The 26,762-nt window shown below is 36.9% G+C and overlaps 1 protein-coding gene and 1 pseudogene across 2 annotated transcripts in view; both read right to left on the bottom strand.

The window, feature by feature from the left end:
* The window catches only part of LOC139864887 (uncharacterized), a 38,181-nt gene extending 30,158 nt beyond the window's left edge, over nt 1–8,023 (bottom strand). Inside the window, exon 1 of one of the 2 annotated variants that reach the window (XM_071853452.1) lies at nt 7,869–8,023. The gene's annotated coding sequence lies outside the window, so the exon portion shown is untranslated. The remainder of the gene's footprint in view (nt 1–7,868) is intronic. The other variant, XM_071853451.1, reaches the window with a different exon arrangement.
* Nucleotides 5,977–26,570, bottom strand: LOC139863248 (uncharacterized; annotated as a pseudogene).
* Between the last annotated feature and the right edge of the window lie 192 nt (nt 26,571–26,762).

Genomic DNA, 26,762 nt, shown 5'->3' with positions numbered 1-26,762 from the left:
TTGGGAGTGTTTAGTCTTGGGTTTAGTCCTGGAAAGGAAGTGCTGATGTGGCACATGAGGACTAAGATGGAGGAGTGTCTCCATTGGGAGCACTCTAATAACTGCAAAAAGTTCAACAATTTCCATAATTATATGAATAACTTCAAACCAATTAAACAATGCATCTTTCCAACTAAACAACAAACTGAATGAGAAAGAAGATTACAATTCACTATCTGCCTATTGGAACTTGCCATATTGGAAAAATTGGGTGTACGTCAAGATTGAAACAGAGCCAAGAATTTCATTGCTAATTGAAACTGGAGTCATAGCTAACACTCCCTTGAAAATTTTGGCTCGCAAGATGGTCAAGAGTAATAACAGAGCTGTGATATATGGCTTAATTCAATGGGTTAATGGAACAAGTGAAGATGCAACATGGGAGCCTCTCGAAGATATTATGATTCGTTTTCCAGATTTCGATGTTCTGTCGACTTATTCTTGAGGACAAGAATCGTGTTAGGGGGGAAGGATTGTTACGAGAACACACGTGAGCTGCACATGGCCAAGGTCACATGAATTGCACATGCCAAGGCAGTAACTGGAAGTTTGTTTCTAACAGACTGCTGCTAAAAAAACGGTCATCGCCAATTAGTTAAATAAGCTCTAATTCTGTTGTAATAGGCAGTTAGTGAATTGTAATCTTCTTTCTCATTCTCTGTACACTCTTGTATCCAATATGGCAAGTTTCAATTAGCAATGAAATTCTTGGCTCTGTTTCAATCTTGACGTACACCCAATCTCATTCAGTTAGCAATGAAACAGAGCCAAGAATTTCAAGATTGAAACAGAGCCAAGAATTTCATTGCTAATTGAAACTTGCCATATTGGATACAAGAGTTTACAGAGAATGAGAAAGAAGATTACAATTCACTAACTGCCTATTACAACAGAATTAGAGCTCACTTAACTAATTGGTGATAACCGTTTTTTTAGCAGCAGTATGTTAGAAACAGACTTCCAGTTACTGCCTTGGCACGTGCAATTCATGTGACCTTGGCCATGTGCAGCTCACGTGTGTTCTCGTAACAGTGCACTCTTCAATCTCACCATACTTTTTAAACACAGATTGTAGGCCGAAGACAAAGATTTTACGGTGAGCGGGGTCCACCTCAGCAGTTTGGATGAGACTATCCACTATCGAACGGTCATTTAATACTGCTTCTTTTAGGAGCTCAATTATCCTATCTTTTGGTAAGGGTTCTAGAAGCTTCCTAAGAGTCTCCTTTTTAGAACTCTCTTCATCTACCTCTTCTTCTTCTTCATCATCTTCTTCTTCTTCTTCTTCTTCATCCTCTTCTTCTTCATCTTCTTCTTCTTCCACTTCAACTTCTTCAAATTCTTCTTCTTCTTCATTATCCTCTTCCTCTACTTCTTCAGATTCGGATACTTCAACTTCTTCAGTTTCTTCTTCATCTTCTTCTTCAGATGTCTCATGTTTAACCTCAATTTTGGGTTTCTTTTCTTCAGCTTGAACTTTGAGTGCTGTGGCTGTTCTCTTTTTCTTCATTCTATAGACGAGATGGAAGGCAACCTAAAGCAAGAAAAATCATATTACTTAAAAAGTCTTCCTTAAATAAACACGTAAATGTAACATATCATTCATTTTAGGAATGTTTAATTTATCTACTACAAGTAAGCAAGACTTATCAAAGTCCTCAAAACTTAAAGCAGATCATGAAGCTTGACCACCGACACCAGAAGGAATCAATAGCAAATCCTTCGAAAATTTGTTAACAAAAAGACTAAAACTTCAACGATATTGATATCTTATCAAACTGTACCTATTCAGACGCATTCTTCGTTTATTGGCAAAGTATTATAATAGATATGATAAGTGGTTTCTCAACGTGTAAGTTCATTGGTGCCATCAAAAATCTATGTATCATGTTCTTTTGAATAATACTTCGTGTCCCTTTAAAGTTTATGCATAACAGATAAAAGTGTAGGGAAATAAACAAATCAAAAAAATCTATGTATCTAGAAGAAAAATCAAGACGTTCAATCATTTTCAAAATGAGATTTTTAGCATGTTACAAATAGTTACTACCCCAGAACTAGCATCTTGTGTATGAAAACATTCAATCACAGCTTCGGCTATGGCATATCAACGTAAATAGCTACATAATACTAGTAATTTCAAGAATGAACAAACTTTCACACAAGCAAACTGACATCATTAGCATGGTAGGATAAAAATGCTTGGTACTAAGCGGTATCCAAATACTTTTTTCTGTATTAGCGAATAGCGAGTCACCATTATCTATCAAATGTAAAGTATACAATATCTAGTATTTATTAGCTTATTTATGTATACTTGTTTGGAAAACTTATCAATCAACACTTACCCGTACACTTGTAAGCAAATTAAGCAAATGATTTGGTTTAAATGTTATAGTGATTTGAAGCATATATATGATTATAAAATGTTAAACTGGTTTAAAGCAAACCTAGTTGTAATAAACTGTATCCCCAAAAAATATGCATATAAATATATGAAAATTTGGTAATACGTAATTGACCTTCTCATTTAAAAATTATGTAAGCACAGACAGATTAAATCGTTAATTCTAACCAATACTGTATAATAATCAGCGAAATTTTTTGAATCATATAAACCCTAGTATTCATTTAACAGAATATATATACAAAGGGCACAAATCGAGAATATACAAACGTATGTTGGAGTGAAAAAGCGAAGGAACATACCGTAGGGTTGCATCAGAAATTGTAATTAAGTTGCCCACAGCAATAATTTACTGAATTCAAATAACACAATTAGAACTATATGTACAATAGAAATTGAACCAAGGAAGCATAAATCTAAGAAAAAAAGGGATTATAAGTGTTCTAATTAGCTAATTAGATGAGCACAAAAGAACTGAAAGGCAGGACAGTAACCTAGGGTTCTAAAGCTTCCTCCAAAACACGAAGAACCTACTAATTTATTTTAGGTCATATCCAGAATTTACTCTATAAGCAAGTCAGCAATTCAATCAGACCCTAATTAACTAACCTAATTTAAAATTAACATTATACGGAGTAATATTCTTACTGTATCCCCAAATTTCAACTTTTTACAAACCCTAAGCCTTTAGATGATGGTGAGATTCAGAGGTTATCTGATAAATAATGAATTAAACAACTTAGAAAAAGGAATTATATTTAGAAAATGGAGAGTAATTACAACAATACCTCAAGTCGGGGATAGCCAAAACCGATGATAGGCACAGATCGTAGTCAGACATGCCGAGCTCGAACTTCATATGTTAGGCTCGAGACAATTTGAGCTCAGTCAGATTTAGACGAGCCGAGCTTGAGCCAGTCGAGCAGATCAAAAGTCCCAGCATGACAAATTCTTAATAGCATATCCAATTAACCTCTACTTTAACTGCAACAAGACTAAATGCAAAACAAACAAGTAGCTTGATAACAAAACAATGTGCAACAATCATCATTTTTAATACAGTAAATTGCGTTTCAAAAATTTCTCTGATGGAACTTAGATTAAAAATTCTACATACAACTCTGTACATCACAAAACTAAATTCAAGTAAATTTAGCCAAACAACAGCTCATTCTTCCTCAGTCTCTGCAGATTAAAATTGAATGATTAAATAAAACCAAGCTAACTAGCATATGATAACTAATAATCCAAAAATTAACTGTGAGAATTTTGCTTCATTAAAAACATGCAGAACATGAAACAATACAGCATAGTTCATAATAATATCTTGCTGTGTATTGCATCCATGTTGTTTTCTTTGAACACACCGAGGGGTGAACCATGAACCGACAAAAGCATCTCACCTTGTTTTGGTAGCCTTAATGTTTTAGGCGTCATACCAACCGACAACCTCTGGCTAGTTATCTACAATCATAATAATGTTTTTAATCAAAATAAAATAATTGTTCATGGTTCATAATGTTTGTCACTATTGTTACTTGGAGACTCGAAGACCAAAAGAAAATGACAAAATTATGCAGTTTCTATTGGCAATGTCTAATATTTAAATAAAAAATAAAAAATAAAAAATGGAGCAGTGTACCCCTGGAGTTTGCATAGAATCTTCAATGCCAGGAATATGAGTATCAGATGGCTCTTCTAGAACCTGAAATATGTAATAAATAAGAGAAACCTCAATAATAAACTGAATATATCAGTAGATAAAATTATTAAAATAATACATAAGAACATACAAAATCCTCCATCTGAACATTATCAGCACCAATAAAGCTTGTTTTCCCTGCCACCAATATAATATTATAAAGATAAGTAAACTATTACACATACTAATGGAGTATATAAACTCAAATCACTTAAGAATATTAGTACATATTATTATACTGACTTTACCTGAATACTCAAAGCCACCAACAGATGGCATTGCAGTAGATCGGTCAGGATAAGCCATTGACATTTGTTGCAGAAACGATGACATCATGTTTCCTCCATCATCCTTATCTTTCTATTTAACTTCAATCGGTCCAGATGTCTCAGTTTGTGACACTTGTAGGTTAGGAAGATGCTCATCAAAAAACTTAAGTAATGAAGTCTGTTGTTGTGTTGGATTTTAGCAAGCGCATAGCAGTGACTAATCTTTCAACTTCTACATCCCGCATCATCCTTATCGCACCAGTCTGTCGCTTAACTGAAAACCATAACGTAAAGAAAACATATACACCATGTTTATGTTCTTCATGATGTGTTCTTGTACTTTCATAACTGTTATGACAATTTGCCTAGCACACCCACACCAGCGGAAGCGAGGATATAATTAGTTTGAGACAAACATGCGAGAAATAATAGAAAGCAAATAAAGTAACTGATAACACGACGATTTAACGTGGTTCGGCAAACTCTGCCTACATCCACCCCAAGAGTCTCCTTTATTCTTATAATATAAAAGAACCCGGTAAAAGAAAAAGTACACTATGAGTTAAACCCAAACCCAAGCCCCTTAGATTTTAGTATAAAATCTAAGTTTCTCGTACACTCTTTTACACTCCTTACAAGAATAAAACTCTCGACCTCACAAATACACACTCTCCGTTGATATTATCGATCAACTGTGTTTTCTCTTTGTGATACTTTGATCCTCCCTGGATCACTTGATCCCACTCTTGGATACTTATAAATCTCTCCATGGACACCTATTTATAACCTTGCATACATGTGTGTTAGGTACATGTAAACTAGAAACATATAAATGGCTACCATCCATTTTTGACTTGTAAATACTTGCACATGTAAAAGCTCCATGTGAAACCAAATACCATTCTAACACACATGTAATTCATGCATTCCATATTCAACATAATGTGAGTCACCTATGTTGACTATCGTCCAACAATCTCCACCTTGACGAACATTTATCATCTTCGTCACCGAAAATACTAACACCTAGTACTTTCACCATTGGCCTCCTTACCACCACTGCACACACCTTGAATCACCTTGGTCCTGAACCCCGATTCAAATAAAAACTAGCCAATAACCATGTGCAGCTGACCCCGTCAACTTACCCGGTTGACTCCGGAGAGGAGTCTCGAATCACATCTCCTACCATAGTAGGATTTTCCTTCTCACCATCGTCTACCTTGGTCAAACATGTCCCAACATGTTCCCGACATGTTCCCGTGTGCACGCTTTCAAAACCTTCGAGACACGAGTACCTTTTGTACTTGCCACCAGACGATATAAACCCTCATACTTCTCTCGCGTCATCAGGACCTTCACACCACGTGTGATTTTCATAACTCCACCTACGGCCGAATAGCCGTATCCTTGAGAATCCAACACGCATAAGGAAATTAGATTCTTGCACATCCTTGGTGTATACGCCACACCACCAAGAGCGTAAGCAGCTCCGTGAAACAATTTTATTTTCACCATGCAAACACCCTCAACATCACATGTTGAACCATCACCTAAAGTCAGCACCCGGCTTTCTTTAACATTAGCTTATCAAAATAAGCTTCCTTGGAACACACATGCATCGTAAAACCCGAATCTAAAATACATTCATCTTGAGCAGAAGTAGAACTTTTGGAGATTGTGAGAACATCTCCCACCGGTACAATAACTGCTACCGCAGCCGATGAACCACCAGATTTACCTTCACCATTCCTCCAGAGTGGACAGTCCTTCCTTAATTACCCCACTCATGACATTTGAAGCACTGGATATCCTTCACGTCGTCTCCTGATCTAGACCTACTGTTATCACTAAATCTCTTCGCGGCAAACCTTCCCCTTCCATGACCAACCATAGCAAACCCATTCTCAAAACGGTCATCGAATCTTCGTCTCTTATCCTGCGAACTGGGAAGAGAGGCAAGAAGAATAAGGGTCTTATCTTCTTCTTCCTTTAAACCTCAACTTATTCAAGTTGATTAACCAGACCATTAAACACATCCATGTGTTCAATAATATACCAATCGTCATCCGCCATCTCAAATGGCTCCACCTTAAATTGCATACCGCCATTTCTCGCCATCTCCAAAAAAAAAAAAAAAAAAACAATCCGAAACACCTGGATGGATGCTCTGATACCACTTGTTATGACAATTTGCCTAGCACACCCACACCAGCGGAAGCGAGGATATAATTAGTTTGAGACAAACATGCGAGAAATAATAGAAAGCAAATAAAGTAACTGATAACACGACGATTTAACGTGGTTCGGCAAACTCTGCCTACATCCACCCCAAGAGTCTCCTTTATTCTTATAATATAAAAGAACCCGGTAAAAGAAAAAGTACACTATGAGTTAAACCCAAACCCAAGCCCCTTAGATTTTAGTATAAAATCTAAGTTTCTTGTACACTCTTTTACACTCCTTACAAGAATAAAACTCTCGACCTCACAAATACACACTCTCCGTTGATATTATCGATCAACTGTGTTTTCTCTTTGTGATACTTTGATCCTCCCTGGATCACTTGATCCCACTCTTGGATACTTATTCCTTCGTGCATGGTCTGCTATTTATACATGCACATTTACATGATACATGCTCTGAAGACAAAAGCAACCACATATGGGTCATCCATGTGAAAAACATGAAATAAACAATTGCCTGCCTTCTTTGACTTATAGGAATGCAAAACCCATTTTTCTTCGGTGAGTAGGCAACAATTATTTCCAAATAGTACTTCACATGTATTTCATGCAAATACAAATTTCAACTTGATAAATGTTAGTCAAATTTGGACATCCGTCCAACAATAACCCAAAACTACATTGATACTAGAAAATGAAAATATGTGGATGAGGAAAATTTTAGATACCTGCTTGGTCAGAGTATGCATTTTCTTCCGGAAGTACATTTGTATCAGTATCATTATTATTCACATGAGATGTTGCAGTCTGTTTATTAGTCTTCTTCGGTGCCTTCCGTTTAGGCATCGGAAATTGTAATTAAGTTGCCCACAGCAATAATTTACTGAATTCAAATAGAACTATATGTAAGCTAGAAATTGAACCAAGGTAGCATAAATTTAAGAAAAAAACAGATTCAATTAGACAGGACAGTAACCTAGGGTTCTAAAGTACTAATTTAATTTAGGTCATATCCGGACTATACTCTATAAACATGTCAGCAATTCAATTATAAACATGTCAGCAATTCAATTAGACCCTAATTAACTAACCTAATTTAAAATTAACATTATACGGAGTAATATTCTCACTGTATCCCCAAAAATTACAGGTTTTTCCAAACCCTAAGCCCTTAAATGAAGGTGAAATTCAGAGGTTATCTGATAACTAACGAATTAAACAAGTTACAAAAAAGGAATTATATTTAATAAATGGAGAGTAATTACAACAAAACCTCAAGTCAGGGATAGCTAAAACTGATGATGGGCGCAGATCGTAGTCTGTGCAGTCAAGACTCGAGAGGGAGAGGGTTGGAATGTGAGATCGGATCGAGTAGTATGATGTTGTGAGCTGTGTTGGGACTCTTATTTTTTTTCTTATTTTGATATTTTGATTTTTTTGAGAATTTGAGTCCGAAAATGGCCGCCAAAATGTAGGTATAGTGTGTTTGTGTAGCTGGGATTGGTAAAGGTATCGTGTTTGTGTAGGCAAGGTTGTTGTATTCTTGAGTTTTTTTTTTTTTTTTTTTTTTTTTGCCAACAGAAAGGAGCGGAAAAGAAAGGAGATAAATGTTTTACTATTCTTCCTAATCCGTCCAAATATGAGTGGAGAGTGTTGTTAACAAAATATAACTGTACTATCCCTTCTAATAATCTACTCTCTCCTCCTTTCCGCTTAAAATTAAAACTCGAGAATCACTGTTATTTTTTAATCTGTCTGTTTTCTTTCCTTTCTGTTTAAAATAAAACTCGAGAATGCAGAAAAGACGCGAGTGGGGATGCATCGGCCATGCCTAAAAAATGACGCGTCAGACGTAACGGGGACACAACGTGTGTTGATTAACGCTTACTTTTTAAAATAGTTTTATTAAATATATATTTATATATACTATTATATGTATCGAATCTTAAAATATTCGTAATGATAACATTTTCGAAAACGATGAAGTTGGAACGACAATTAGCCAGCCATTAAGCATAATTTCTACTCCGTAGAGTAATATTGTAAGGGAGAGAGAGTTATTTGGCTGACTATTGTGTTTTTAAAAAATAATTAAGAGATGATTGTAGTTTCTAAAATAATTTTCTATAAATGAATCTTGGGATGGCCCGGAAAGATTCTAAAAATGGTCACACAATAATCCGTTCAGGCCCGTTACATTAGAGTAAAAATACCCACCCTCCGAAAACCTCCTAATGAATTCATATTGATAAGGATTTGCATCTGCTATGGTTTATACTCTATATTACCTTTTTTAACGCTTCTTCAGTTTTTACTAGGAAACAACTAGTGATCAACTAGATACTAATTATCATGGCTTGGACTAGTATTCTTTCAATGATTAATGCAGTAACATATCAATTCTTTCTATGTTTTGTGTCTTGCCTGAACTTTGTTGGCGGTTCATATAGTAATGATATTATTATACATATAATATAATTCATGTACCATTAGTGGATAGGTTGCGTTTAATTGTGATTTGAGGAAGTACCATAATATACGATGCTATTACAAGTATATTCTATCATACACTAATACATCAGTTTACAGCTTCTATCACAAATATTTCCTATCAGACTCCACGTGGGTTAACGGGTATATCCGCGACCCGCCAACATATACAAAGTTTTACCTGTACTCGCTGGTGAATTTTTTATTATTATTTTTTTAATATAGCCGCCCATCATGGGTACGATTACCTGCGGGTCGCGGATTTTTTTCCACCCGTTGTCATCCTTTATAGTTATCTTCTCCATGAAAAAATGTCAATAATGCCAGAATATCCCACATATATAATTATATCACATATGAAATCAAACAAGACAATGCGATACTCCTTAAATTGCTACATAACCAAACTTATATAATTACTCGTATATCAATGTGAAATCAAACCATATATTGAACATCTATGACAGTAAATATAATGCAAGTCTAACACACATCATCTTCTACTTGGAATTTACTTTCAACTCTTCAATGCAATCTTGGTACTATACCTGAAAAGCTGAAAGATACATACACCGATCAAGTCAAACCATTTAGTAATAATCTAGGACAACATATCGATAAAAGGATAGAACGGGGCACCTCAAATACGTTGAATTGCATCCAGAATATGTTGCAACTCCTGAACAACATTTGTGATATTCATCCGTTGAGATGAGAAATCAACAGAGCATGATACTCCAATCTTCACAGTTAGAGCAATACATTCCTCTATAATCTTTGCATTTGAAAGCCTACTTCTCGCATTGACAGAATCCTCATGATGAAGATTTAAAAGTTCCCCATCGATAATCTCATTTACATGATCTGGTAAGGCCATGTAAGCAAAATTATGAAGGCTAACACTTTCCTTAAATGTGTCATCTGTTGGCTTTTTCCTGGTCATCACTTCCAATAATAATATTCCGTAACTATAGATATCCCCACTGATTGTCATCTCATTTCCAAGACCATACTCTGCAAGTTATAAGCAATTACTACAGAATAATAGTTTATTAGTAAATTAAGTATATGTATAGGAGTACATCAGTTTAACAGTTTACCTGGGGGTGCATAACCAATTGTTCCTTTTATGATAGATGAACTGTTTAAGCTTAAATCTGTTCCAAGAAATCGAGCTAGACCAAAGTCTCCAACATGGGCCACCATATCTTCATCAAGTAGAATATTGCTAGGCTTCAAGTCACCATGAACAATGCTTGGTATGCAGTGATTGTGAAGATAATCAAGTGCATATGCGATGTTGATGAGAATATTTATTCTTTGAACAAGGTTGAGTCTAGATGTATAATTTTCACTTGTATGGAGCCAATCATGTAAACTTCTGATGTGCGAAACGTGGTATATGAATTATTGTATGAAATAGTATGGAAAAATACCGATTAAAGATTGTTACACACTAACGGGCAGTGTACCCGATCGTGTAGTAATAAAAATAATGGTTTAGTTCCGTGTATCGTTCCAAGGACATTTGTATTAGTCAAACTAGAATTAGAAACTATATTATGATTAACTAAGTAAATGAAACTTAAAGGTACAAGATATTATGTTTTTGTGGCTATTTAACGATTTAGCCAAATCAGAGAAGATTAAAAGTAAAAACAATATTTTTGGTCTTTTAAGTTTATATAATGAAAACAAATGCAAAGAAAGCAAATAAGATAGTTTGATTTAAATCAAAGAGACGAAATGTTCATCTAGATATTTTACCCTCGGTATTGGATGTAAGTTAAATTGTTAAGACCCGATTGAATGAATATATGTGTAAGCTACCTAATAGATTTACCAAGAGTTCTCTTTAGTAAACACGCAAACTCGATTACAAGATCAAGGGTTCCCTTTTCTCTATAGTTCTCGTGTTTGTAACCAAATAACTATGATATATATGCTAATCACCCAAATCGACTTGCCAAGAGTTCTCTTTAGCAAGTACTCAAACTAGAATTACTAAGTGGAGGGTTCCCTATCACCTAGACCTTTTCGTTTGTGACTAGTTGATTAGCTATATCAAAGACTTGAATACCAATTGTCTTTTGCGTTCGCTCTACACAATTCATCCATATATCGTCTAATCGTTTTGATCTAAATTACCCCCTTGGTCCGGTTTAGTAAACAATCAATCTAAGACAAGTTGATTGTAAATCAATATGATTCATCAACAAGAGTTCTCTTTATCAACAACATATCAATTAACTAGATACAAATGATTTGACATCAATAAGCATGGTTCTTTAATTCAAGCTTTAATCTATCACACATGATACATTCAATCAATAAGATTACATCCAATACCTCAGTTATTAATCTAGACAAACATTATAGAGTTTAGCCAACAATCATATTAACAAACAAAATAGCAATCAATTGATAAGTAGAATTCATTGTTAAGAACAAGAAATCAACCTAATAGAGAATGAATCTTGAATGGAGAAGGTGTTGAATCTTGATTCTTGGATGTTAATCCTCTTCAAAGAGCTTGGAGTTCTCAAAAATAGCTCCTAAAATTGTCTTCTAACTCCTCTGGTTCGTATCTCATCGTATCTCTTCAATCATTCACTTTTTAAAGTAGTTAAAGTTGGTCAAAAAGCAAAAGTAGGCTGAAACCTACTACTGGACGGCGTCCAAGATACTGGACAGCGTCCAGTTTTAAAGGACTGGACGGCGTCCAGAATTCTGGACGGCGTCCAGTTGTGAAGGGCTGGACGGCGTCCAAATTTCTGGACGGCGTCTAGTTGTGCTGAATTTCACTGTCTCGTTTTTTCATAATCTCTCTTCATTTGGACGGAGTCCCAATCATTTTGGACGACGTCCAACATATCTGAAGCCTTGTTTTATCATTTTAGAGCGCTAACTTGACCATAACTTGTATCGGAATCAACTATGATGAAATCACAACTTATAGAACGGTCATAATTCACCAAAACTCTTTATAAACCACTTTCCGATACACTTTACATACCTTTGTGTATTACTTGTAGAAACTGCCTTAACTATCTATGAGTTGAGAGTATTTCACACGATATTGCGAGATATGTATATATGATGTATTTGAGCAATATCAAAACACCTCACACTTAAACCTTGCTTGTCCTCAATCAATTCTTTCTTACGAAGGAGAACAATATCAAACATACTTAATATATAGTACACACATCACACAAGTTACGCGAAGCACATGAAACACACATGTTTATTTGAAATGCAAACTCACGCTATAAGAAACACACTCTTTATTGTAATCACACTCACGCTATTTACGCAATGAGAACACACGCACACATTTTTGGGAGTTTAGAGCCAAATATCCGAAAAATTTTATCCTACGGAAATCAGGACCTTATGAAAACGTTTTATGTTTTTGAAAATATAATGCTAGTTTTTACACTAGGCACGTTTTCCGATTTTTGTCGGATTTTCTGAATTTTGGAAAATGAGTGCGGGTTTCCCGCTATTGGTCAAGCCAATCCCTCCCACAGTACCTAACATCGCTAGATGTTGGTAAGAAAATAATGTGTTTAGGAAGATACACATTACGTCCAGATATCATCGATAATCATGAGGTAATCATCTAATCCGAAGTCAACCATAAAGATTGAGGTTCATCAGGCTTAAAAGCTGATATCTTACCTTTCCGGAGGTTATCCACTGGGAATCTGATCAATCACTGACATTTTGTGTATCATGGTGCGCTTCCCATTTGGCCAGCAAATCTCCCTCATTGAGATAATCTTTGACTACCAGTTTCCCTGTTTGACGTTGAGGCCTGGTAGATTTCCAGTCAATTTTAGCAATGACTTTTCAAGATTTTTCGTCACCCTACAACTGGTCTGGACTACAACTTCTGAAACAAATCAGCAAGTGTGTCGTTCAGAAGACTTTACTTCCTTGAGGATGGAATGGATACATCCTATGGGTAATAATAAAGTGGTCGGACGCAACATTGTCCTTGTTAGGAGAAACAATGAGGATCGTCCTGTTTTAGATTTCGATCTGGTGCGAGGTCCGGTCTCCGACCACGCTATGCAATCACCACTCTCTCACGGTTTATACTCGTTTTGGTACAAGTGACCTACAAGTTAGCTTTACTAAACTAGTAGGATTTTCATTCAAATAATTGAATGATAGTGCAACTTCAAAGACTATTAATAATTTAAAACATAACTCAACATTTCTTTTCTAGTTTTAGAACACAATGTATGTAAAATGGGTTTTGGACAATTTTCGTTACTATGGCTACCTGAAAATTTTAAAATTTTGATCATAAACGCCTTAATTTTTGTAAAACGAATTCCCGATAAATTTCTATCTCCCACCCCACACTTGAGATCATGCAAAGCCCTCATTGCATGAAATTAGAAAAAAGATTAAATTTAGAGGGCAAAGTGATAGGGTGATTGTAGAAATTTTCAAATTTTTAACCTGTAAATCGTGGAACATGTAGACGAATGCCGCTGAACTTACTGCCAACATAAGAGCATCATCCATTCCTCGATTATCAACATACATACATCATAATATCAAATGTTGCTGAACTTAATGCCAGTCTTTGAAGTTCAACCACGCTGCACAAAATAACAAACCACACAAATAATGCTAAAAATAATGGTGTTTTTAAAACGATAACCATTATCAAACCACACAATTAGTTTAAAAATACAAACCAACATTGTTTTAATACACACCATAACAAATAAATTGTTTAAAATGTTTCCACAAAATGATCATAGGCTCGCAGGCCTTTAGTTATTGTAAGGCCAAAAGTAATTTCCTGAGCCATCTCTACTCGGGCGTCCCTGCGGGTATTCCTGCTCAAATCTGTTCCTTGCATCCTGCATCGAAGCGTTAGTATTATAAATTGGGTAAGGTGGAGGTGGGTTTTGAGGATCAGTGTAGTATTGGGGTGTCAGACGTGTTGTCCCATAGTACTGATCGGGGTTGGAATAAAATAACTCGGTGTTATGGTTATTCCAATTAATACCATAACTGTTCCATCCCTGATTATGTACTTGAGCAATCTGGCATTGCTCCATTCCTTGCTGACTCAACCTCATATTATTGACACTATTGACCAAATTATCCCAACTAGATTGGGACGGATTCCAAGGACCTTGATCATGAACATTTGTCTAGGCTTCCATTTCCGCTTCTTCTTCCTCTTGTTGTTCTTGTTGAACGTTTGCTCCACTACTACTCGCGCCACCTGCCACAAAAGGTACCAAACGCCTATTTCCGTCGTACATCAAAATCCCAGCGTTAACATAAGAAACCTTTTTCAAGGCTTTCATTGCATGGTCACATTCAATCAAGCGATTAAGATCAATATTAAAGTGACGAGCAATCCACGTAATGTAGTGGCCCCCTAGAAGCGGTTTATCTCTTCGTGCATCCGTAGCGATACCCAGCAAATAGTTCCCAATTAACCCTGGTATATCGGTGTGACAACCCCGTTTTATTTGATCCATTATCCATAGATCCAGAGATTTTACTTTTTCATTTCCTTCGACTCTCGCATTAAAAGTACATGCGATAAGTCGATGGAGAAGCTTATCGTCAGGGGTTGCTATTTCGGTATACCTGTGTCTGCTTGATTTGAACGGGCTAGATGCATTTGGCCCCCTAATCCTTCGCCAAAAGGATTGTTCATTAAAACCCACTCTCCCATGATAATCTGAGCTTACCAAATATGTCCTTAATTGTGCGTCAGTAAGCTCGTTAAAAATACCCAAAACTCTACATAACCCAAAACTACTCAAACTTCTTTCCTCACCCCCTAGTCGGAATCTAAAGAAAGCATCCGATAGTGAATCACGAACATTATTGAATCGGAAAGTTGAGTAGAATTCTTTACATAGCACGGGAAACACTTGATCGTGTAGACTGAAAATGTGTTCCCATGCATAGGTCACTATGTTATTATATGGTATAGCTAACAAACGAGTGACATGGGCGTGCATACCCGCCTCAATCAAAGGAGCCCAGTCGAAATACCATGTAGCATTAATTGGTATACGGGTAATTCGAGCAAAAGTTTCCCCGTAATCATCATTGTCCCGAAGATGTTCTAACCATACTATTGGATTATTTTGATCGTCTTCTTCTTCGCCAGATGATGATGATGAATGTCATTATTGAACCGGTGGTGGTGGTGGTGGTGGAACATTTCTTGATGTTCTGCCTCTTTTCGGTTGTCCACCTCGGCTAGATTGTCCCTGCAAAACATAATAACACCAAACCAAAAGAACATAGAAACCGTTGTGTTAATGTTAGCTAAAAACATAACCGAGTAGCAAGGGGAATTAGTCATTCCATTCAAAGTTCATAAGCATTATGATTCATATAAGCAAAAGCGTATGTTCAGAATAATTGATCACAGTCAACCAAAGTCAACATAAACTTGCAAATACACTTTCAAAAATGTGGATCACAAAATTCACAATTAGGCGTCAACTTAGGACTCAAGCATGTTGCGTTCATAGGTCATGACATTTAAACTTGCAATCTAATGATATTCATTACAATCATAGCACAAGTTATCACAATTTAGTTCAAAATGACCATTATAACGCCATTATATTATAGCATTCCATACCATCAATCCACTTCAATAGGCTTAAACAAATGAAAATCAAGCATACATCTTTCATAAGATCATTACAATTCAAAGCATGCTAAAAATTCAAGAACATTCAATTTATAACCCAGCCAAATTAACATCTACATCATAAACAACAATTAAACATTTCACAAGCTTCATAAACAACACAAACAAACTCAATATCTTGAATTAATTACCCTAATTTCGGATTTAATCACTACAAACCCTAGAATCATGAACATACCCATCAAACATATAATTATTGCAAAATCAAGACATAATGGGTAATTAAACAACTAAGGCATGTTAATCTAAACAAGAATTATGCAAATCAAACACCCCACACTTATCTTTCACCAAATTATACATATAGACATACAAATCAAGTAATTAAGAAAGAAAAGTGTGAAAAGGGAGTAGCAATACCCTAGAAAACATGATTCAAGCTTGGATTTGAAGGAAGAAATCGCGAATTTGAAGTAGATTTTAGGGTTTTGTGAGTGTTGGTTCGTGTTTGGGAGAGAAAAACTGAGTTAAAAGTGTTTGTGGTTGAAAAATGGGTTGGATAAACCTTTAAAACGCGTTTTATTTTTTTCCTGGTCAGGTAATCTGGACGACGTCCAAAATTCTGGAAGGTGTCCAGTAAAGAAGATCTGGACGGCGTCCAGAAATCTGGACGGCGTCCAGTTGTTAAGAGTGGGACGGCGTCCAGAAGGTTTGGACGGCGTCCAGTTTCACTAAAACTTACTGACCATTATTTTAGAAAACCCTTTGAAATTGGACGGCGTCCAAGGGATTTTGGACGACGTCCCACTGGTCTAGTGGCTCAAAATTTGCATAAAACTCATAAAAATTCTCATTTTCAACACACAAAAGCTCATAACATCATCATAGATCATTTTGTACATTAAAAACAATCAAATCAATCATAAAACACTCAATTCACACTATTTACACGCGCGAACTTTCTTTAACGAGTCGTTCACTCAACTCGTCCCCATTTTGATTTAGGCTTTGTTCTCGAAGTTGAGGCTAACCTCGTCTTCGATTTCCAGGGGACCATCGACATAGTGTTTGACCCGGTGGCCATTTACTTTAAAAATATCGCCCTTCCAGTTCACCACTTCAATTGTACCAAAAGAGTACACCCTTCTAACAACAAATGGTCCCGACCATCGGGACTTAAGCTTTCCTGGTGATAACTTGAAACGGGCATTGTAAACAAGGACACGATCTCCTTCCATGAATTCCTTTGGATTTTTCAATATCTTGTCGTGCCATTGTTTGGTTTTTTCTTTATAAATTAGAGAGTTGTCATAGGCTTCAAGCCTCAACTCGTCTAATTCATTTAACTGGGTCAAACGTAACCGACCCGCCTCTTGGTAATCCAAATTACATGCCCTTACCGCCCAATGCGCTTTGTGTTCAATCTCCAAAGGGAGATGACATGCTTTTTCGTATACCATACGGAAAGGAGTGGTTCCAATAGATGTTTTGTAGGCCGTGCGAAAGGCCCACAATGCATCGTTTAACTTAACTGGCCACTCTTTTGGATTCGCACCAACGGTCTTTTCAAGTATGCGTTTTAACGACCGATTGGTATTTTCCACTTGCCCACTTGTTTGGGGATGATAGGATGTTGAAATTTTATGGATCACTCCATATCTTTTCAACACCTTTTCTAATTGCTTATTGCAAAAGTGGGTGCCCCGGTCACTGATAAGGGCTTTTGGTGTGCCAAACCTTGAGAAAAGTTCCATCAAAAAGGTTACTACAACTCGGCCATCATTTGTTGGTAGAGGTTTTGCCTCCGCCCATTTGAAAACATAGTCTATGGCTACAAGTATGTAGAGGTAAGAATGAGACTTTGGAAAGGGCCCCATAAAGTCAATTCCCCAAACATCGAACACCTCGCATACTTGGATGCTTTGTTGAGGCATTTCATCCCGTTTAGTGATTTGACCGGCCCGTTGGCACGAGTCACAAGCCTTACAAACAGTGTAGGCATCTTTGAATATTGTAGGCCAATAGAAACCGGCCTCGTAAACTTTCCTCCCCGTGATTTGGGGACCAAAGTGCCCACCTGTTGGACCAAGGTGACAATCAAGGAGAATTTCGGTGCATTCCTTCCCCGAAACACACCTGCGAATAACTCCATCCGCACATCGCCTAAATAGATAAGGGTCTTCCCAAAAATAGTATTTTAGGTCACTAAATAATTTCTTTCTTTTCTGATGTGATCAACCGGTTTCTAGGTACCCCCCAACAATGTAATTGGCAAAATCAACATACCACGGGTCTTCCACCTTCTCTACTCGCATGAGATATTCATCGGGAAAATCATCCCTAATACTCGATTCATGGAGTACTTCAAGATTGGGATTTTCAAGTCTAGAAAGATGGTCAGCCGCGAGATTTTCGGCACCTTTCTTGTCTTTAATCTCGATATCAAATTCTTGCAAAAGCAAGACCCATCTTAGCAATCGAGGTTTTGCAACCGACTTAGAGAAAAGGTATTTCAATGCCGAATGATCGGTGAAGACAATTGTCTTCGATAGGACAAGATATGATCGGAATTTGTCAAAAGAAAAGACCATAGCAAGGAGCTCTTTTTCCGTGGTTGTGTAGTTCAATTGAGCTCCTTGTTAAGTCTTACTTGCATAATAAATGAGTTGAAAACGTTTCTCAACCCGTTGGCCCAAAACTGAACCAACTGCAAAATCCGATGCATCGCACATTAGCTCGAATGGTAGTGACCAATTTGGAGCTATGATTATTGGTGCGTTGACAAGTTTTTGTTTTAAAACATTGAATGCCTTAGTGCATTCACTTGTGAAAACAAAGGGTGCATCTTTTTCGAGAAGTTTATTCAATGGCGTTGCAATTTTTAAAAAATCTTTAATAAATCGACGGTAAAACCCAGCATGCCCAAGAAAACTTCTCACACCCTTCACATTTGAAGGAGGTGGAAGGTTGGCAATGACGTCAACCTTTGCTGGATCCACCTGAATACTAACACTTGAGATTTTGTGCCCCAATACAATGCCTTCTTTAACCATAAAGTGGCATTTTTCCCAATTTAGCACTAAGTTTGATTTCTCACACCTAATTAGCATTTTCTCCAAATTTAGAAGGCATGAATCGAAAGTGTCACCGAAGACTGAAAAGTCATCCATGAACATTTCCATGCATTCTTCAATCATATCCTGGAAAATGGTCATCATGCAACTTTGGAATGTTGCTGGAGCATTACATAGACCAAAGGGCATTAGGCGGTATGAAAAGGTGCCATAGGGACACGTGAAGGTAGTCTTTTTTTGATCCTCGGGGGAGATGGGAATTTGAAAGTACCCCGAAAAACCATCTAGGAAACAATAAAAGCTATTTCCTGCTAGTCTCTCTAACATTTGATCAATGAATGGTAGCGGAAAATGGTCTTTTCTCATGGCATCGTTTAACTTACGATAATCTATACAAACTCGCCACCCCGTGACAGTTCGTGTTGTGATAAGCTTGTCTTTATCATTGGTGATAATAGTTATACCACCCTTTTTAGGAACACAATGGACCGGACTTATCCACGGACTGTCTGAGATTGGGTAGATTAGACTTGCATCTAGCAATTTAATGATTTCCTTCTTGACAACATCTTGCATATGAGGATTTAGTCTCCTTTGACGTTGCACCACTGGTTTGGAATTTTCTTCCATCAAGATCTTGTGCATGCAATAAGAAGGACTAATTACTTTTATATCATGGATTTTCCATGCAATGGCCGGTTTGTGGGCCTGTAACAAGGAAACAAGATGTTTCTTTTTCATGTTTAGAAAGAAGTGAGGAAATAATTACCGGAAGCTTCGAATCTTCCTAAAGGAAAGCGTACTCAAGATGATCAGGGAGGGGCTTAAGCTCCAAAATTGGAGGTTCCTCATTTGAGGATTTACTCCGGTACTCGCTATCTTTGTTCAGTTGTTCTATCTCCTCCTCAGTTGGTTCATACCCATTTGCCATCAAAGTGGCCATCACATCCATTTCTTCAACGGAAAATTCTTCATCTCCACTCGCCAAATCGTATACACCCGTTTCATCCGATTCGGGAAATTCCTGCAAGAACTCATAATGCGAATCTATGCTTTGCATAAAATAACAAGTATCATCTGAAGATTCAGGATATTTTAATGACTTGTCAATTGCAAAAGTCGCACTAGCTTCACCAATTCTAAGGGTCAACTGCTGGTCATAAACATCAATGACACATCTAGCAGTATTCAAAAATGGTCGACCCAAAATAATTGGTATTCTTTCATCAACTTCCATGTCTAAAACCACAAAGTCTGCCGGAAGATCAGATTCCCGGTCTTAACTAACAAATTCTCTATTATTCCTCGAGGGAATTTTATAGAGCGATCAGCTAGTTGAATAACCATTCGTGTGGTCTTGAGTTCCCCAGGGGCTAATTTAAGGTAAATCGAATAGGGCATTAAATTGATACTAGCCCCCAAATCGGCCAATGCCCTCATACAGTCGAGGTCACCCATTAGACATGGAATAGTAAAACAACCTGGATCCCGAAGCTTTTCAGGAAGTGTGTTGGACACCAGCGCTGAACATCTAGCATTTAAAGTGACTGATGAAACGCTTTCCATCTTCTTGCGGTTAGTAAGTAAGTATTTTAAGAACTTAACATACTTGGGCATACCTGAAATCACATCAATAAAAGGCATATTTATGTTAATTTGTTTAAACATATCCAGAAATTTTAACCTTTCGACTTCGAGCCTTTCTTGTTGTTGCTTTCTTGGGTATGGGAGCGGTGGTTGATATGGCTTCACTACGGGTTTCTCCCGTTCTTCCTTCTCAACCACTTGTTCCGGCTCCTTAACCGGTTCGTCATTTTTGTTCAACGGAACACTGAAATCAGAATCTTCGGGCATTTTTGGAGCTTCGTATGCTAGACCACTCGGTGTGGTGATAACATTGGCGTGTTCATTTCGGGGGTTCTTATTAGTATCGCCTGGTAAACTCCCTGGTTTTCTTTCACTAAGTAAACTAGCTAAACCACTCATTTGCTTCTCCAGATTCTGAATTGCAGCTTGTTGGTTTTTAAATTGGTGTTCGTTCTTCTCGTTTGTTTGGCTTATATTGGTGACAAGCTGGGTCTGAGATGCAATTAACTTCTCCAACAAACTCTCCATATTTGACTTTTTCTCTTCTTGTTGGGGTTTTTGATAAAAACTCGGAGTTTTTTGTTGGAACCCACCACTTGACCCTTGTTGGTAATTGGAATTTTGACTTTGAGGGTTGTAGGGGTTGTTGAAGTTTCGGTTAAATTGGGCTCTTGCTTGAAATTGATTATTATTTCTTTGGCTTATGAAAGCCACTTCTTCTTTTTGAGCCATTGTTAAACCGGCATCACAATCTATTCCTAAATGGAGACCACCACAGTATTCACAACCTACCTTCATACTATGAATTTTCTTGGTGATTTTGTCCATGTTTCGAGCAACACCGTCTATTTTCACACTTAGGGAACTAAGGTCATCATAAGCATCGGCGCTTTGGACTTGAGCATTACGAGTAATTGGTCGTTCTTGATGCCACTCATGAGAATAATCAGCTTGCTTCTCGATTATCTCATAAGCCTCTTGCTCGGTTTTGTCCATGAGTGAACCTCCGGCCGCTTGATCAATGGAAATTCGGGTTGCAACATCACAACCCTTGTAAAAAATTTGAACTTGTTGGAAGGTATCCAGACCATGGATTGGACAACCTCTTAGCATTTTGGAAAATCGATTCCATGCTTCATATAAGGTTTCCATCGGCTTTTGACAGAATTGGGTAATTTCTTGTTGGAGTCTCGCGGACTTAGAAGCTGGAAAATATTTCTTAAGAAATTTTTCCATCATACCATCCCAAGTTTCTATCGTAGCCTCGGCCAATGAATCTAACCAACTTCATGCTTCCTCGTGGAGTGTCCATGGGAAAAGTCTTAAAAATATGGCCTGATCAGTGTCAGGTTTAAGTTTGAATAGAAGACATATCTCTTGAAAAAGACGAATATGTTCGTTTGCATCTTCATTCGGACCACCACCAAATTGACATCTGTTGTTAATCATTTGGAGAATAGGTCCTTTTATTTCAAATTTTTCCTCACCTGTGGGCGGAGTAATGGCACTACCTTGTCCGGTTCGGGTTGCTTTCATCTTGGCCGCCATTGATTGTCTTGGTACCACCTGCCTTGCCTCTCCTTCCATTTCAAAATTTGGAGGATGAACGGTTTCACCAAATTCAGAGTATCTTGGCTTGGTTGTACTTGATTCTGAATCAAAAGTTTCTTGCTTTGATGAAGATTCAAAAAGTTCAAGTACTTCTTTTGGGATCCTACCAAGCTTTGTATCACGTTCTGTAAGCGGTGTAAGTAATGGAGAATCTGAACTTCGGGTATGTGGCATATGCAACCTAAAATCTGTCAATCACACAACTAACAAAACTATTAAACGCACCGATTCTATAAGTTTAAAAATCAAAGACTATTAATAATTTAAAATAATTAAGAAACTACTTAATCACAAATTAGTTAACAATTCTATTTTGACACAAAACTGTCCCTGGCAGCGGCGCCAAAAACTTGGTGTGCGAAACGTGGTATATGAATTGTTGTATGAAATAATATGAAAAAATACCGATTAAAGATTGTTACACACTAACGGGCAGTGTACCCGATCGTGTAGTAGTATAAATAATGGTTTAGTTCCGTGTATCGTTCCAAGGACAGTTGTATTAGTCAAACTAGAATTAGAAACTATATTATGATTAACTAAGTAAATGAAACTTAAAGGTACAAGATATTATGTTTTTGTGGCTATTTAACGATTTAGCCAAATCAGAGAAGATTAAAAGTAAAAACAATATTTTTAGTCTTTTAAGTTTATATAATGAAAACAAATGCAAAGAAAGCAAATAAGATAGTTTGATTTAAATCAAAGAGACGAAATGTTCATCTAGATATTTTACCCTCGGTATTGGATGTAAGTTAAATTGTTAAGACCCGATTGAATGAATATATGTGTAAGCTACCTAATAGATTTACCAAGAGTTCTCTTTAGTAAACACGCAAACTCGATTACAAGATCAAGGGTTCCCTTTTCTCTATAGTTCTCGTGTTTGTAACCAAATAACTATGATATATATGCTAATCACCCAAATCGACTTGCCAAGAGTTCTCTTTTGCAAGTACTCAAACTAGAATTACTAAGTGGAGGGTTCCCTATCACCTAGACCTTTTTGGTTTGTGACTAGTTGATTAGCTAGATCAAAGACTTGAATACCAATTGTCTTTTGCGTTCGCTCTACACAATTCATCCATATATCGTCTAATCGTTTTGATCTAAATTACCCCCTTGGTCCGGTTTAGTAAACAATCAATCTAAGACAAGTTGATTGTAAATCAATATGATACATCAACAAGAGTTCTCTTTATCAACAACATATCAATTAACTAGATACAAATGATTTGACATCAATAAGCATGGTTCTTTAATTCAAGCTTTAATCTATCACACATGATACATTCAATCAATAAGATTACATCCAATACCTCAGTTATTAATCTAGACAAACATTATAGAGTTTAGCCAACAATCATATTAACAAACAAAATAGCAATCAATTGATAAGTAGAATTCATTGTTAAGAACAAGAAATCAACCTAATAGAGAATGAATCTTGAATGGAGAAGGTGTTGAATCTTGATTCTTGAATGTTAAGCCTCTTCAAAGAGCTTGGAGTTCTCCAAAATAGCTCCTAAAATCGTCTTCTAACTCCTCTGGTTCGTATCTCATCGTATCTCTTCAATCATTCACTTTTTAAAGTAGTTAAAGTTGGTCAAAAAGCAAAAGTAGGCTGAAACCTACTACTGGACGGCGTCTAGTTGTAAAGGACTGGAAGGCGTCCAGAATTCTGGACGGCGTCCAGTTGTGAAGGGCTGAACGGCGTCCAGATTTCTGGACGGCGTCCAGTTGTGCTGAATTTCACTGTCTCGTTTTTTCATAATCTCCCTTCATTTGGACGGAGTCCCAATCATTTTGGACGGCGTCCAACATATCTGAAGCCTTGTTTTATCATTTTAGAGCGCTAATTTGACCATAACTTGTATCAGAATCAACTATGATGAAATCACAACTTATAGAACGGTCATAATTCACCAAAACTCTTTGTAAACCACTTTCCGATACACTTTACATACCTTTGTGTATTACTTGTAGAAACCGCCTTAACTATCCATGATTCGAGAGTATTTCACACGATATTGCGAGATATATATATATATATATATATATATATATATATATATATATATATATATATATATATATATATATATATATATGATGTATTTGAGCAATATCAACTTCCATTAGGCATGAAATCGTAAACCAAAGCTTTGAAATCATTGCCTTGAAAGTCAACACCAGAACATGAGGTTATTATCTTCAACAATTTGCGATGTCGAATACTCCGCCATACTTCGCACTCAGCTGTAAAGCTTCTATTCGCTCCTCGGTTTTGAAGATGTAATACTTTCACTGCAACCAATTTGTCATTTTATCAAGTGTTCCTTTATAAACAGAACTAAACCCACCTTTCCCAATTAAGTTGGCTTCTGAGAAGCCATTGGTAGCTCTCAAAAGCTGACCGTATGAAACTTTCAAGAATCGCCCATTCATCGATGATGATTGAGGCACTTGGTCCTTGCTTTTCCTTTTATAACAAAGGTACACGAAACTTAATATGCTGATGAGTCCGGACCCAATCAAAATATATATAATAAAAAAGGAAACTTTTTTCCATTATGTTTCTTCGTCAACATGCATTTGGGTAACCCGAGTTCAACTAAGCCACCACAAAGCCTACTATTTCCCACAACTGAGAATAAACTTGCATTAGTAAACACTCCTACTATCGGTACTTCACCCTCAAAATCATTAAAGGTTAGGTTCAGATATTGTAACGAGAACCGTTCGAAGAACTGTGGAATTTCGCCGGATAAATTATTATTAGAAAGATCAAGCGTTTCGAGTCCTCTCAAAGAACTTAACAATGATGGTATCATGCCTTGAAATAAGTTTCCCTTGAGGGATAAAAATGTAAGGCTAGTGCAACCACCAAGGGTACTAGTTATGTCACCCGATAAACGATTATCAGAAAAATCCAGATAACTCAAAATATTGAGGTCTCCAACCTCTGCAGGAACTGAACCAGACAAATTGTTATGAGATAGATCTAATGTTAGCGTTAGCAATGAAAGTTGTAAAATTTCTTTCGGTATACTGCCACTAAGTTTGTTGTCATAAATGGACAATTCTGATAATCGGCGACACCTCCCCAGGAGTGATGGAATATGGCCTTCGAGTACATTGGTATCTAAATACAGAGTATCTAATACCGATAAGTTGCCGATTGCATCTGGGATCCACCCTGAAAGCTGGTTCTGGAGTAGACCGAAAAATTGTAGATTTTGAAGGCTACCAATAACAGAAGGTATTTTCCCAGTGAATTGATTTTCTGATAATTCTAAAGCGGTCAATCCGACCAGATTGCCAATCTCTGAAGGGATGTTTCCAGATAACATATTCCCTCCTACATCTAGTATCTCGATTTGATCAGAAAGATTACCAATGGATCCTGGAAGAACTCCTTCAAACTTGCAATTACTAATATAAAACCTTTTTAATTTGCTGCAGTTTTTCAACGAATCGATAAACTTCATTTCACCAGCTTCTGCGCGTCCATGGAGATTGGTATTGCCTAAGTTTATTGAAAAAATATCACTTAATTTTCCAAAGTCAATGGTCACCGTCCCTCTAATATTATTCTTATGAATGTCGAATATTCTTAATTTCGAACAATTAGATATCGAGGGTGGAAGAAATCCACCGAGTTGGTTCTCCCATAATGCAAGGAAGTCAAGATTTGTGAGTGTTGTGCCAATGTCGGGTGGAATAGTACCACTAAGTTGATTCATAGGCAAGAACAAAGTAGTTAGAAACGAGAGGTTATAGAGGGAACGAGGGATCGTTCCATACAGTTTACAATCTCAAGCTAAAAAATAACTTAAAACTTTTCCATCTGCCTAAGGTGTCCGGAATATTCCCACCCAAAGGATTTGATGAAACATCGAAATTTCCCAACGATGTGAGATTCCCCAAGGAAGATGGGATTCCACCAGTTAAGTTATTTTCGTAAAGTGAAAGATTAGTAAGTTTCGAGAGCAAACTAACCTCCTTTGGTATGCCTCCAACTATCTGGTTTACAGCAAGGAAAAGCCGTTCAAGATTGGAACAAAATGACAAGTTAGTTGGAATTGATCCGTTAAATTGGTTTCCCTGAAGAGAAAGAAAGCGTAGTCTGGATAAACGACCCAGATCTTGAGGGATGCTTCCTTGAAAACTGTTGTTTAAAAGTCTAAATTTACGAAAGAAGGTAAGGTTTCCTACATGAGGAGACAAAGAGCCTTCGAGACCTTGCGAAATCAGTTGTAGAGCAGTTACTCTTCTATGCCGTTTTCCACATGAAACACCACTCCAATCACAAAAATGCAAGGAAGTGTTCCATGAGGTTAGAACACCATACGGATCTCGTGTGATCATCTTCTTGAACGATAACAACGCCATGTGATCGGTCTCGTTTCCGTCATAGGAAGCCGAGATGGTGGTGGCAGTCACAAGAAATACAATAATAAAACCAGAAAAAAGGAAAGTAATAATATGAGATAAATGTAGTAAGCAAGATACTGGTTTCCTTGAGTTCATTTTTGGATCTGATAAAAATAACTGATTACAAAGATAAGTTTGTATTAGCTTTCTATCCTCATTTGTTTTTGCTTTTATGTTTTATCAATCCAAGACAACGTTTGTTGCATTCTGCTATATTTCCACATTAAGTTACAAACTTGAAGGTGACAATTTTTAAAGTAGAGAAAAACATCTGTCCATGTATTCTAAGCCATAAAATATGC

This window comes from Rutidosis leptorrhynchoides, chromosome 8 (assembly GCF_046630445.1).
Source record: "Rutidosis leptorrhynchoides isolate AG116_Rl617_1_P2 chromosome 8, CSIRO_AGI_Rlap_v1, whole genome shotgun sequence".
Lineage (NCBI taxonomy): Eukaryota > Viridiplantae > Streptophyta > Magnoliopsida > Asterales > Asteraceae > Rutidosis > Rutidosis leptorrhynchoides.
The sequence above is the reverse complement of the archived record's forward strand: the minus strand, read 5'-3'. Positions and strand labels throughout refer to the sequence as shown.